Source organism: Asparagus officinalis, chromosome 7 (assembly GCF_001876935.1).
Source record: "Asparagus officinalis chromosome 7, Aspof.V1, whole genome shotgun sequence".
NCBI classification, from domain to species: domain Eukaryota; kingdom Viridiplantae; phylum Streptophyta; class Magnoliopsida; order Asparagales; family Asparagaceae; genus Asparagus; species Asparagus officinalis.
This window is the reverse complement of record NC_033800.1, coordinates 41359436-41372624: the sequence shown is the minus strand read 5'-3', so window position 1 is coordinate 41372624 and position 13189 is coordinate 41359436. Positions and strand designations below refer to the sequence as shown.

Below are 13189 nucleotides of genomic sequence, written 5' to 3'. Positions count from 1 at the left end.
AGAGTCATTTAGTGGGTTTAGTGGCTAGTTAAGTTGTTCCTAATCTTACGTTGTTTCCGTTGTTCTACTGGCCTTATTTAAAGGTTAATGTATTTGTTTTTGTTTGTGTGGTAATTAGAATCCATTTTCAGCCTCTCTGTTCCAATACAAAATTCACATTTTATCTATTTACCAACAACAATTACATATTACCATGCAGGGTGCTGAAGAAAATTGATAAAATGTTCTCTGATTTTCTTTGGGATCATAAAGTCCCTCTGGTTTCCTGGGCTTCAATCTGTCAGGATAAAGAGTATGGAGGTTTGGGAGTATTTTCAGCAAGAAGTTGGAACTATACTGCTGCCATTAAACTATTGTGGATGGTCCATCTTAAGAAAGATCTCCTTTGGATAAAATGGGTGCATGGAAACTATTTACAACATTCTGATGTTTGGCATGTTCGGATGAAGGCTAGTGATTCATGGATGTGGAAACAACTTTTGAAAGTTAGAGACTTGATGATAGAAAGATTTGGGAGTATTAGCAATTTGAAAAATATTGTTGAACATTGTTGCAAAAGTGGAAAAGTTCAAATTTCCTCAATTTATAGGAATCTGTTGCAACCTGCACAGAAAGTTGCCTGGACTGGCACAGTGTGGGGTGGTCTTCATTATCCAAAACACCCTTTTATTCTTTGGTTAGCTATCCAATCAATATTGCTAACTAAGGAAAGACTATGTCATATGGGGATTTTAGATGCAAATCAAAATCTCTGTGTCTTATGTTCAAATCACACTGAAACAGGATGTCATCTGTTTTTTGAATGCTTATATTCTGCAACAGTGTGGAATTCAGTGATGGACTGGTTAAACTTCAATTGGAGATCATGTTCATGGGATGTGATCATATATTGGTATAGCTACAGGTTGAAGAAGAAAGGATGCTTTGAAAGTTTGAAGAGAATGGCCCTGTCATCTGCAGTATATCACCTATGGCAGGAGAGACATCTGAGGTTGCTCCAGTCTAAAACTCGTCAGCCTGAAGTATTGTTCCGAGCTATAAAGATTTTAATCCTCTCAAAAAATTTGAATAAGAAGTTTCCTGTACATATTAGGGAGAAATTTGATAAACTGTAAAGAAGTTTTCTTCTAGAGGAGGTACCAGGCTTAATCAGTCTGGTTGAGTGATGTATACAAAGTTTCATTTTGATAAATGAATAAAGTTTTTCATTGACCAAAAAAAAAAGAAAGTATCAAAGGCCAAGTGTTTTTGCTTTCTGGTATCAATCAGAGTCATCCATAATTATGTTGATATTATGGATATTTAGTGTGCAAGCCAAGATAGTTGAAGTGGAGTGGTTTTTGAAGTACAGTGTGACTTAGGACAGTCGCAAATTCCAAAATGACACTAATGATGGCAAAAATTCCAAAATTGGTTTTTTGATTTGCTGTTCATATCCATAGTAACACTCTGGGCTCTTGGAAAAGAATCCAAAATTGGTTTTTTGATTTGCTGTTCATATCCATAGTAACACTCTGGGCTCTTGGAAAAGAATACTTTCATTGTCTTGTATTTATTTTGACTGTTCATATCCATAGTAACACTCTGGGCTCTTGGAAAAGAATACTTTCATTGTCTTGTATTTATTTTGATTGTGAATGGCCTTATTTGTAGTCACTTCATCACTCATAGTCAAGATAAAAGTACTAATTACTGAGTAGCATCTTGATGAATTTGTTTTCCTTCTGCAAAGGCATGTTATTCTCAGGCATATCTGTAACTGATATGTTTGTCTGGCTATATAACACTAATTAACACTATCACATATTTGCTCTAACGCAACGGTTCAAAACCATTGCGCTAGCCATGGAACCGTCGCCCTTGAGCAAGTGCGACGGTTCTTAAACCGCCTCATATGCTGCCGTTGCCCTACCTCTATCGTAACGGTTTTGAACTCTATTGCGACGGTTTTTGAACCGTTGCCCCCACATCTAACGCAACGGTTTTAAAAGGCAAGCGGTTTTTAAGCCATTGCAACGGTTTTGATTGAGCTATTGCGACGGTTTTTAAGCTATTGCAGCGGTTTTGATTGAGCTATTGCGACTGTTTTCAAGCTACTACAGCGGTTTTTTTAGCTATTACAACAGTTTTAAAAGACCTAACATAACGGTTTTAATAGGCTAAAGCTATGGTTTTGATAGAGCTACGGTGACAGTTGGAACTATTGTAACAGTTTTAAAGGATCTAACACAACGGTTTTAGTAGGCTATAAGTATGGTTTTGATAAAACTACGGCGACAGTTGGAACTATTGCAACAGTTTTAAAAGAACTAACACAACAGTTTTGAACAAGTCAAATTTTAATACACAATATAAAAGTGATTATGTTGAGCATAATCAACCATAATGAAAAGTGCCAACATACATCAGTATAGTATAAAAACTACAAAGTATTAAATCCACACTACCAACATTTCAACTCAGAAAATATCGTACCGAACTAACATTCAAACAATGTACATCAACATTTGATTACAAAACATGAAACTTCTCGGTCAAAGACTATATTCTCTATTTGTTTCCAAAAACTTGTTCCTCAATGTCAAATACTCACTAGGAACCTATCAGTATCAATCTCAATCTTGGCTTTCATCATTTCTGTACCTGTGTAAATTTCCATGAATCAACAAAATTTTTGCAATGATCATAATAAAATTGGGGAAAAAAGATATTTGAAAAGGAAGTTAAGAGAACATATTGATTGTCTGTTCCTGCAAGTATACAACAATGTGCAGCATGAGGATCAGAATAGAAAAACAATCGAGGGTAAATTACAAGAAACCCCAGTTATCTTCATCTTCAAGAAACCCTTTGTCTAAAAGTTCAAGAAAAACAACTCCTCATCTATGATCACTAATTACACCGCTAATATCATAATAGTGTAGTTTGGTTCTTTAGACGTATGATAAAAATTTGAATTTCCATAAATAATGAAACTTGAATGCATGTTTGAAATTCAAAAACTGTTAACTAAGTTTGGATTTCAGTTCAAAGTTTGGTTAATAGACCCGGGCTTGCTCTCTACCCCCAACCAAAGAATTAGCTATTTTTGGCTAAATAAGTCGTGCATATTCATCCTCCACAACTTGAAATCCATCTCAATCAAACTTTTTCCATCTAGATATATTTTTGCACTCTCCATGTTGCAAAAGCTTTCCTCTCCTTAGCAGTACTAAAAAAATCACTCTATAACCCATAACCTTAGGGCATATATGGCAACTGGTCAAACTGGCTTATAAGCCACTACGACTCCAAACTAAATAAATAAGGGTGAATTATAGAAGATAGTCCTAAGGTTTACATTAGTGACAAAAAGACCCCATAAGATTTGAAATGTGACAAGTTGGCCGTTCTGCTTCGTTTTCCACTAAATTAACTTGAAGGCAAACGCTATGATTCTAGAATATGACGGTCATATGTGTTCCTACAAAAACATATAGATGATTATTGAATTAGAAAACAATGGTTACGCACGAAAGATGACGATTGTTTTACTATAAAAATGAGGAGGGTAAAGCAGATCTTTATGTAATTCACGCAACAGATATTTTTAGTACTGTTTGAAAAAGTAATACCAAAATCATAATGTATTAGGAACCTATTTTCAAAAAGTTACATGCTAGCATAGATATTACTTTATTAGCCAAAAAGGTAAAGTTTGAAAAAGTAATACCAAAATCATAATGTATTAGGAACCTGTTTTCAAGCATGATTTGATATTTTTTTAATAATGGCAACTAGTAGAGTGCCTTATGGATGCTCTGTTACATAGTTTCAAACACTGCAAACAACATTGCATATTCTTATCACAGGAGAGTAGCATATATCATGAACTAGACAATTTTTCTCAGTTTCGTTTAGTATCCCATGCAACAAATATTACATAGTAGCTTCATTATAACCATAATTACAAAGTACATGATAAGTTAATTAGTAACTAAGTATTAGACAAATAACAAAGTAACAATGTCCTTTCTCTTTCAATGAAGTGCACATTAGCACCGCCGACAGACTTGAAAGAGCTCCCTATCATAAATTTCATTACGAATGGGTTCATTCAAGTAAGTTTGAGTTGCAAACGTTGAGCGCATGATATTTAATTTGATGGGAGGTGTGAGCTTGTGGGAGCAAGTGCTCAATAAATGAATAAAGAACCCATCTGTTCGGAAAACTCATCAATGTGGATGGTTTTGTCAATTGTAAGAGGGACAATATCCCCTCTTTTATGGCAGATACACCCAGTAAGTATTTATTGGTTTTTTTGGGGTCCAGTAAATAGTTTTGTGAATGTAACACTGAGAAATTGGTATTTTGTATTGGCTGATTTAAAGCCAGCATGAGTTCTTTAAGAAAAATTTCCCAAGGACTCTAAATATGGGACCAACAGGCGGAACATGTGAGGTGTCTAACTCCTATTGCATAATAAGCTGGCTAATGAATTGAAAATTCTTAGGCTTCCCAAACAATGAATTTAGGATTGAGAATTCTAGATTTAAAATTACCTCAAATGATCTCTTCTCTTTTGAACTTGATCTAGAATCACCCACTGCTTCCATCGCTTAAAGAGACGTGATTAACTAGTAATAAATGAAAAGAATCACATAAGTACTAGATACATGAAAAATAGATAATAAAAACTAGCTAAGAGAAGAATAATATAGATCACTTGTTTAAGTAGCTACCATTGCAGTATTAACAAGTTATGAATAGTGATAACGAGGATGCATTTGTCAAAGTAAAACATGTATAAACTGAAGTCACTATAGGTTAACAAGATCATAAATTCATCTATGTCACTATAGGTTAACAGTGTGTTAATGTTGAATTAAAGCAGTAGAAGTCTATGTCCAATATCTACACAGAGGTTTGACCTGTGTCAAGGCAACAAAGACTACATATATAAATGCTGCAACACTGTAATTGAGTACACTTCAACTAACTACACATGGAATCAGTCAACAATACCAAACTTGATAATCATAGTTCACAACCTAAACTGCAATCCAAGCTCCAATCTTAAGCTCACATTGTACAAGAATTGAACATATTGTAAACTAAGAACCTAAGCCTGCTCTCTCTTTTACATAAAAAAGATTAGTTCCTACAGAAAGATAATAAGTGTCAAATTCAGTTTTAACTGTTGCAATTAAGTAATAGCTAACGATAGATTGGTTAACTGCTCCTTCCTATTTTCTGTACTGACAAAGTCTACTGTTGTATTTTATGAAATAAGAATCTGTTCAAGATCTATTGTCCATTGATGGGCTAACAACTCCTTCCTATGTCTACACTGGCAGAAAGTCTATGGTGGTATCATCTGAAATGAGAATCTATATCAGATCTTCATAGCGTAAATGGTTAGCAATTAAGAAGACAGTATCCTGGACATAGCTTTTCTATAAAAATAACAATCTAACACAAAAGCTTTCAGTATTAGGAAATTAATTAGTTTGATGGTTCAAGTAGATTTTGTGTCTTTGTGCACAAACCATGTGCATGATTTTCCAGTGTGAGTTCAAGTTATTGTGGCCAATATGATCTTTGTGAAACATTCATTTTGTGAGAACTTTTGACATAGTAAGTAACACTAAAACATTTGATGTGTTTGATACGGAGTTCCATATGTTGTAGGTCTGAAGGAAACTAGATATTAAATATGTCTTAACTGAAGACTGTAATTCTGTGCATCAATACCATAATTGTTCCTCTTTGTTTAGATTGTCTAGGAGTATTTTGGGATGTTGATCCGTGGTGCATGCGCCTCAACTATTTGATTGTTGAGTTATATTTACCAATGTGTACCACTCCTGTCGGGCTACCAATCCTTTAGTACGTCATTGTTCATGAAATAGTACTGGAAGTTACTGGTTGCACATAAAAAGCGAATATCAGAATGTGGGTACCCCCAAGATAGCATGAAATTCTTCCTTGGCAGTTACCAACCTATCAGTGTCGCTCGAGTCAACCACAAAGGAACAAAAGATGAATGCTATGCACTTGAAATTGGCAAGTCATATAAGGAAATAATAGTATAAATCTTGCTGCAATTTTCTAAAGATTATAGTATTTGCATCATTGGTTCTATAATCTAATTGTACATGTTTTTGTGTTAATAAAGAGTTTAAGAGCATTAATATTGATTTCAACATTCAAGCTGTAAGAGCTCTGGATCTCTTCCTGTGAAGACCATGGCAAGATGCTCTGGAGTGGACTAGTTGATAAGCTCGTTGATTGGACAAGGCTATGAAAATTGTCAGTTACTTAACCTGCTCATATGCTCCCTTCTAACCTGGTCATAAGGCAAGCTTTTATCCTTTTAATATCCTAAGCTTATCTGCATACTCTGATTTCTCTGTTGGTATTGTACGGGCTTGCTTACCAATTCATGCTCGCAAATGCAAATGTGCAGGCAAACGCAAATAAGCTATATTGTGTCAAATATGATTGTTTCTACCTTTTATTAAGCACTACGCTTTTTCTGGTAGATTTTCTGCCTTTAGCATACCAATTCACTATGCTTCAAGAATCAGCGCGTGCACCTCTTTGCAGTTTCCAATTTTCTTAAAAGATGCTTTATGTTCTCTTTTTAAACAGGTCCAAAAAGTACTTAAACCTCACTTGCAATTTAAGTAAAAGTTAGCAAATTATAGAAGGTAGTCTGTAGGATATCCATCAATGTAACTGAATAAAAGATGGACTGTAACTGAACAAAAAAATGCTATGTAACTGAACAAAAGATGGGCATCACATATATAGGAAGGTTACTAAGAAAATCATACATCCCATATAACTGAACAAATTGATGAAATTTCTTAATCCTGAACAAATTTCTTAATCCTGGAAACGATCACAAGTTACAGACAGGAGGGTTACTAAGAAAATCATACATCCCATATATAGGATGAGTTTTGTATCGGACTGTACACTAGCATAACCGTAAACTTCTATCAAATTTTCATAAAAACTCAAAGTAATCACGTGCAAAATACCTGACTAACTCCCTTCAAATGCAAGACTAGGACATTTAAGAGAATGCATCCATCAGCTGCAAAATTGATGAAATTTGCGGGCTTGATTGCTGAAAACACACTCTAGAAAGCTCCCGCTAGCGAGATCTGAGCTCGATTTCTGGAGAAAACCCTAGAAAACAGGGAAGGAGAAATTACCTGAAACGAGGGTAGTTCGATGACGAGAATGACAACAAGCTCGACAACGATGAGATCGGAGAGGATATTGGAGATGAGATCGGAGAGGAAAACGGCGACGAGTTCAGTGATGAGATCGGAGAGGAAACGGCCACGACGATTTTAGGGTTCTTTTTTGACGGCGATTTTTGGGATCAGAGATGCTATTCTCGTTTAAGCGGTGGGGACAATGGGCTTTACAAACTTAAAGCTCCTGAACAAAGCCCACAAACAATTATTAAGTCCAGGAATAATTATTAGGTCTATGGCAACGTTTTTCATTAAATGTTGTATTAGATACTGAAAACTGTTACGATAAATCTTTAACGCAACAGTTAAAACCGTTGCGCCTTAACTGTTGCGGTAGATTAATTATATGGTAGTGTAAAATCTATAGCTCAACCAAATAATGCTTTATAAAATTGAATGTATTAGATGAAGTATCATCTATAGGAAATAAGTAGCTAAGTTTGTCTAGTTGGCCAAGTGTTCCTTAATTTAGGATTCACTTGGAATCTACAAGCAACAAGAACAAGACCTTTATTACAAACTTTAGGGATTAACAACTTATCAAATTATGTTCTTTGATTTTGAATATTGACTTTGATTTTGTATGATAAATGACAGATTTTTTTTTTCTATTGAAAGATGTTTACATAATGACTCGATTAGTAAGGAAAGAAAATAGGAGGAGGAATGACGAGGTCAATGCTGAATTCAAGGTTGTTCATTGGTTCTATGAAGCCATAAAACATACCGTGAAGAGTAATTCTTTGAGGCGTTCTTACATTGCGAAAGACCGAAAGGCAAGAGCTTACTTACAAACCCTAGTGTATTCTAATGATTATCGTGGCTTGTGTTCAGCCATTTTCGATCCATGGAAAGTGTTAATCGACATTTTAATAACATTATTGGTTGTATTGTGAGACTTCAGAGGACGTTGTTAAAAAGTCCCTCATCAGTTCTGGAAAGCTGTATGGATGGGAGGTGGAAATGGTTCAAGGTAATACTTATATCTTTTATTCATAACTTGATGTTTTTTCGGAAGGATATGTTGTTTTTCATATCAACCTTTTTTTTTGTCTATTCAAGGGTTGTTTAGGAGCATTCGGCTGCGAGGAATGTCATTGAGAGATCATTTGGTCTATTGAAGAGGCGATGGGCAATATTGCGAAGTCATTATTATTATCCGATAAAAGTCCATAATATGATTATCGTGGCTTGTGTTCTGCTACATAACTTTATTAGACCTGAATCGGAAAACGATCCATTTGAAATTGATAATCTTGAAGAATATGAGGTTGAAGAAGGAGAACAAAATGAAAATAATGAAGTTGAAACAATAACATCCATGGGAACATCAAATGAGCGGTCTCAATTTAGAGCAAATTTAGCAAGTACTATGTATAATCATAGTCTTGCAAGTGGAAACAATACATGAATTTACTAATGAACATCTTGGTAATTGTGGTGTTTTCTATAATTCATTATTTTCTAGGCACATGAGTTATGACAGTTCTTGTGTAAATAATATGATGTGGACTTGCTTTTCAGGTGACAGATTACAAATTGAAGATTGAGAGATTTAAAGGTAAAGCTTGTGAGTGGTAATTTCTATTATTTTTCTTATTTTAGTGTTACTTTTGATAGGATATATCAAAATTAGTAATGCATGCCATCTGTATAAAATTAAGGGAAAAATGCTTCCAGCCCCCAAAAACTAAGGAAACATGCTTCCCACCCCAAGACTTTGTCAACGGGTGTTTTACCCCCAAAAATAAAGATTCTGTTCTCTGAGCCCCCAAAACACAAAACCCAAGACATTAAAACATGTGAAGACCATAATACCCTTCTCTCTCTCTTTCTTTTTTTATTAAAATATGATGAAGATTATTTTATTATTTTCGTTTTCTCGCTCTCTTTATCATGATGTACTGAGATGATATTTGAAATGATTGATGAGGATTATTTTATTATTTTCGTTTTTTATTATTTTGGTTATTTGTATTGGGAGATTGTTAAAGTTACGGGTTAATTGTTAAGGTTACGAGTTAATTGTTAATGTTACGGGTCAATTGTTAAGGTTATGAATCCTCTCTCTCTCTCTTTCTTTTTTTATTAAAATATGATGAGGATTATTTCATTATTTTTGTTTTCTCTCTCTTTATCATGATGTACTAAGATGATAGTTGAAATGATTGATGAGGATTATTTTATTATTTTCGTTTTTTATTATTTTGGTTGTTTGTATTGGGAGGTTGTTAAAGTTACGGGTTATTAATGTTATGTATCCCCTCTCTCTCTCTCTCTCTCTCTCTCTCTCTCTCTCTCTCTCTCTCTCTCTCTCTCTCTCTTTCTCTATCATGATGTTTCTTTGATGATATTGAAATGATTAAAGAGGATTATTATTTTATTATTTACGTTTTTCATTCTTTTTGTATTTTTAGAATATTCGTTGTTAAGGATAATGGTTGGTTGTAAAGGTTATGCATTGATTGTTAAGGTTACGGGTTGGTTGTTAAGGTTAAGGGTTTGTTGTTAATGTTATGGATTTGTTGTGTAGGTTACAGATTTGTTGTTAAGGTTACGGGTTTAATTGTTAAGGTTACGGGTTTAATTGTTAAGGTTACGTGTTTAATTGTTAAGGTTACGGGTTTAATTGTTACGGTTACGGTTTATTAATTGTTAAGGTTACGGTTTAATTGTTAAGGTTATGAATTTAATTGTTAAGGTTACGGGTTTAATTGTTAAGGTTACGGGTCAATTGTTAAGGTTATGGATCCCTTCTCTCTCCCTCGTAACCTTAACAATTAAACTCGTAACCTTAACAATTAAACCGTAAGATTAACAATTAAACCGGTAAGATTAACAATTAAACCCATAACCTTAACAATTAAACCGTAACCTTAACAATTAAATCGTAACCTTAACAATTAAACCCGTAACCTTAACAATTAAAACCATAACCGTAATAATTAAACCCGTAACCTTAACAATTAAAACTGTAACCTTAATAATTAAACCCGTAACCTTAACAATTAAACCCGTAACCTTAATAATTAAACATGTAACATTAACAATTAAACCGTAACCTTAACAATTAATAAACCGTAACCGTAATAATTAAACCCGTAAACTTAATAATTAAATACGTAACCTTAATAATTAAACCCGTAACCTTAACAATTAAACACATAACCTTAACAATTAAACTCGTAACCTTAACAACAAATCCGTAACCTATACAACAAACCCATAACCTTAACAACAAACCCTTAACCTTAACAACCAACCCGTAACCTTAACAATCAATGCATAACCTTTACAACCAACCATTATCCTTAACAACGAATATTCTAAAAATAAAAAAAGAATAAAAAAACAAAAATAATAAAATAATAATCCTCTTTAATCATTTCAATATCATCAAAAAAACATCATGATAGAGAGAGAGAGAGAGAGAGAGAGAGAGAGAGAGAGAGAGAGAGAGAGAGAGAGCCCGTAACATTAACAATTAATTCGTAACCTTAACAATTAACCCATAACTTTAACAATCTCCCAATACAAACAACCAAAATAATAAAAAATAAAAATAATAAAATAATCAAAATAAAAATAATAAAATAATCTTCATCAATCATTTCAACTATCATCTTAGTACATCATGATAAAGAGAAAGAGAAAAATAATAATCATCATCATATTTTAATAAAAAAAGAAAGAGAGAGAGAGAGGGGATTCATAACCTTAACAACTGACCCATAACATTAACAATTAACTCGTAACCTTAACAATTAACCCGTAACTTTAACAATCTCCCAATACAAACAACCAAAGTAATAAAAAACGAAAATAATAAAATAATCCTCATCAATTATTTTAACTATCATCTTAGTACATCATGATAAAGAGAGAGAGAAAACAAAAATAATAAAATAATCCTCATCATATTTTAATAAAAAAAGAAAGAGAGAGAGAGAAGGGTATTATGGTCTTCACATGTTTTAATGTTTTGGGTTTTGTGTTTTGGGGGCTCAGAGAACAGAATCTTTATTTTTGGGGGTAAAACACCCGTTGACAAAGTCTTGGGGGGTGGGAAGCACGTTTCCTTAGCTTTTGGGGGCTGGAAGCATTTTTCCCTAAAATTAAACTAGATATACTTTGGTAGTTTTAATAACGAATTAAATGCAGGATGCTGATCGATCATTGACGGGAGAAGCCAGTGTTGCTGGAGCATTGGAATCAAAGTTGAGAATGTAATCAAGTAAGCGACATATGTACATGCTCCTTCCAAATGAGCAGCATCTTTTATTTTTTAGAATTTACTACAATCAAAATCACAATACCTTGGTTAAACTAATTAATAATCATCGTATGTTTGAAAATTTTATGGATCTAGGTAAGTACTCTTGTAGGTATATGAGATTGTCACTCAACCTAATGAAAACTATCTCAGATCTTTTTGCGCGATCACAACAAAAGATTATGTAGATTTGAATTTCAGGCTCAGGATTCAGGCAGACAGGGTGGCGGTCGACCGTGGCGGTCCGACCGACTGTTCGTGTACATTGGTCACTATACATCTGGATCAGTGGCGGCGTCGACCGCCGTGGTCGAACGCAGAAGTTTCTGCTTTTGCCGCGCGGCTCGACCGCTGCGGTCGACCGCAGAAGTCTCTGGAGTTTTTTGGACTGTTCTGGAGTTGAGGCGGACGCGGCCCCCCGCCCCCGCGCGCGCGGCGCCTTCGCGATGACGCGATGGGGTATCAGGGAGATCATGGGTGGCGGCGGGGGGCGAACGTGGGCGGTCGGACGCGAGAATCGCGTCGGACCGTTGGCGCGGTCGACCGCGATGGATCACGGTCGACCGCCGCGGTCGACCGTCGAAGCGGGTTGGGCTGGGTTTTGTTTCCAGATCCGTTTTGTTTGTGAGTTGTATAAATACCCCAAACTCGTTTTTTAGGGTTTGTGGGAGAGGATTTTGAGCTGATCTAAGAGGAGATTTGGGGCTTCTATTGTTGGAGCCATTTGGAGAGATTGAGATGGCTTATTTGAGGGTTTTGGTAAGATTTGTAACCCTAACTTGTATTCCCTTTGATTTCTAATAGTAAAACTCCCCCCTCCTTGCCCTGTGGACGTAGGCACATTACCGAACTACGTATCTTGTGTTCTTGCTGTGATTGGGTTGCTTGTGACTATTGTGATCTATTTTGGTTCTTGTGTGTGCTATTGATTTTGTGTATTGGGCTTCCGCGGCGCACAACAAGTGGTATCAGAGCACCGGGTTGGATTTGGGAGTTTATTCGAAGGATTCACTGTTGGGTTCTTGTTGGGAGAGTAGATCTACAATATGGTTGAAACAAGCAAGGCTAGTTCAAGTGCTACAAGTACATCAGGATCGACTTTGACAAAAGCGATCCAAAGTTTGAGCATCAATAATACTAAAATTTATGTTCCTAAAATCGACGGCAAGATAAATTTCGGCTTATGGAGGTATCAAGTAATGGACGCCTTAGATGCACAAAATTTAGAGGAGACTCTTGAGCTACAAGAGAAACCCGAAGATGTTGAAGACAAGGTTTGGAAGAAAATGAACAGTAGAGCTTGTGGGGTGATTCAGTCATGCTTGACGCCGGATCTCATTTATGATGTGATGAACGAGACGTCGGCAAAGAGATTGTGGGAAACGCTCAATGAAAAGTATTTGACGAAGAGCATTGAGAATATGCTTCATTTGAAGAAAAGGTTCTACCAATTCAAGATGAAGAGGGGAGTTTCCATTCGGGAGCATGTCAACAACTTCACAAAACTAATTTCGGATATGGCCAATGTGGATATTATGGTTGAGGATGAAAACAAGGTAATGTTATTATTGTGTTCGTTGCCGGATGATGAGTTTGGTACATTTGTTCTCACTATGATAAATGGATGAACTACAGTTAGCTACAAGGAGGTGACCTCAACATT

At 35.3% G+C, this 13189-nt stretch overlaps 2 long non-coding RNA genes across 2 annotated transcripts; one reads left to right on the top strand and one right to left on the bottom strand.

Moving 5' to 3' along the window:
• LOC109849687 lies at positions 2412–4626 on the bottom strand. The gene is made up of 2 exons (XR_002249202.1): positions 4542–4626; positions 2412–2643 (listed from the first exon to the last, which is right to left on the bottom strand). It is a non-coding gene; the product is annotated as an uncharacterized LOC109849687 (long non-coding RNA).
• LOC109850904 lies at positions 8021–11496 on the top strand. Its single transcript, XR_002249608.1, has 4 exons — positions 8021–8226; positions 8316–8684; positions 8778–8814; positions 11415–11496. It is a non-coding gene; the product is annotated as an uncharacterized LOC109850904 (long non-coding RNA).